At 37.9% G+C, this 1,961-nt stretch overlaps 1 pseudogene; it reads left to right on the top strand.

Annotated features, from left to right (window-relative positions):
- The first annotated feature begins 371 nt into the window (after positions 1-371).
- Positions 372-785, top strand: LOC150012622 (trafficking protein particle complex subunit 2-like; annotated as a pseudogene).
- Positions 786-1,961: the final 1,176 nt, after the last annotated feature.

Here is a 1,961-nt window from a genome sequence, read left to right as displayed (position 1 = left end):
ACCAGCTGCAAAATAAACTGTTGTTACCACAGATTCCATAATACTTTAAAACTGGCATTGAAGTGCTTGTAGGGAAGCAAATGACAACATCTCTACCTAGTTTTCCTGAATAACCCTTCTCCTCTTAGATGATTCCTTTTAAAGTTTTATGTTGCCACTAAGGGATTTTATGAGACAAGGATGGGCCTGGTTTATTTTGTGTATTCCCCTTGCAGTGTATGAACTTGAAGAGGTACTTTTAGGATGCCAGGATTCTAGCAATAAAACAGCAGAGGGCTAACTGAAGCTGCGGAAGGCGGGTTGCTGCCACGGAAATTCCCTGAATATTTCCATGGTCCGCGTCTCGGTGCAGGAGCCATATATTGAAGACAATGTCTGGAAGCTTTTACTTTGTAACTGTTGGCCACCATGGTAATCCAGATTTTGAAATGGCGCTTTTGCCAGCTGGAAAGCAGAATCTAAAGATGACCATTGTCATCTGAACCAGTTCATAGCTCACGCTGCCCTCGATCTGGTAGATGAGAACATGTGGCTGTCAAACAACATGTACTTGAAAACTGTGGACAAGTTCAATGAATGGTTTGTTTCAGCATTTGTTACTGCAGGTCATATGAGATTTATTATGCTTCATGACATAAGGCAAGAAGATGAACATCTTTACCGATGTCTATGATTTATGCATAAAGTTTGCAATGAATCCATTTTATGAACGCAGTTCTCCTATTCGATCCAGTGCATTTGACAGAAAAGTCCAGTTTCTTGGAAAGAAACACCTTTTAAGCTGAAGACAAGAAAATTCAGAACTAATGTCACAACGGGATATAGTTGGGAATGTGCACATTGTAAGTTGCTTAGTTAAATAGCCTGGAAAAGTTTTACTTGTCTCAATTTATCTAAACCTAATGAAATTACTTCTATGGTAAAAAATACTAGTTTCTTAGAATTATCAGTAGATCATTATTTGCTTAGAAATAGTTATTTATAAGGAGTTCTTTATCAATAACCTTGAAAAACCTTTATTTTAAAAAACTGAAAATAAGCTTTTGACTTTCCTCATTCAGATAGCTTGATCTTGACGTAACAGTCCAGAACCAAATGTCACTGGCAGGATCTGGCAGATAGATCTAAAACTAAAGTGTCTGTAGTGGAGAATGAAGTTAATAGCAGGTACCTGGGCTTACCTATATACCTACAGATATAAAAATGTATAGGCACCATGCGTAGTGCTGCCCAAGAAACTGAAGCAAACAGCTTTTGCAGTGCCCAATGCCACATGACTGCCCCGTCTGAGACTGGGGACAGTGTCCCTGCTGTCATTCTGGAATCTGGGATCCATGGCTGTAAAATGAGAGGCTGGGCCCAAAGTGCCGGGTTAGGTTCTTTTATTTCCTTTCCCATAGACCGTATACTAAGGATGAAATAAACCTGTTGACATCTGCGCTAGTAAAAAGTTGTAAGGCAATCTTAGCATTGTAAATGAAGCAAAGCTTGTATTATTAACATCTGCATTCCTAGCTGTACACTGGAGAAGCCTGAGTGGCCTCTTGCACTGTAACAAATGTGGGATCTTACTGAAAATGAGTAAATGTCGATCGAAAAGCAAGTAATATAACCACAGATTTCCTGTGCTAATTGTGAACACTTGAAGAATTTTGTTCCATTCTGAATAACTTGCTCAAGTAATTCTAAGTTTGGTCTTGTATCTTTGATAGATAATTTCCCCCCATCTATTTATTAAATAAAGATGTTTGTCCAAGATTGTGGGGAAAAAAGAAAAGAAAATACAGTAGAGGTATATGAGTGTGGTGATATTCTAGGTAGTGTTTCATGCCTCTGAAATTTAAAAGAAATATAGGTCCCCAAAGAATAAGTACAGAACATACACCAACCAGATGAAATCCTAAATTACTAAAATTTGATTCAGTTAAGTATTTGTTACAAACCCACTATATGACAGATAG

Source organism: Furipterus horrens, unplaced genomic scaffold (assembly GCF_987537825.1).
Source record: "Furipterus horrens unplaced genomic scaffold, mFurHor1.1.pri manual_scaffold_4, whole genome shotgun sequence".
NCBI classification, from domain to species: domain Eukaryota; kingdom Metazoa; phylum Chordata; class Mammalia; order Chiroptera; family Furipteridae; genus Furipterus; species Furipterus horrens.
This window is presented reverse-complemented; position numbering and strand designations above follow the sequence as displayed.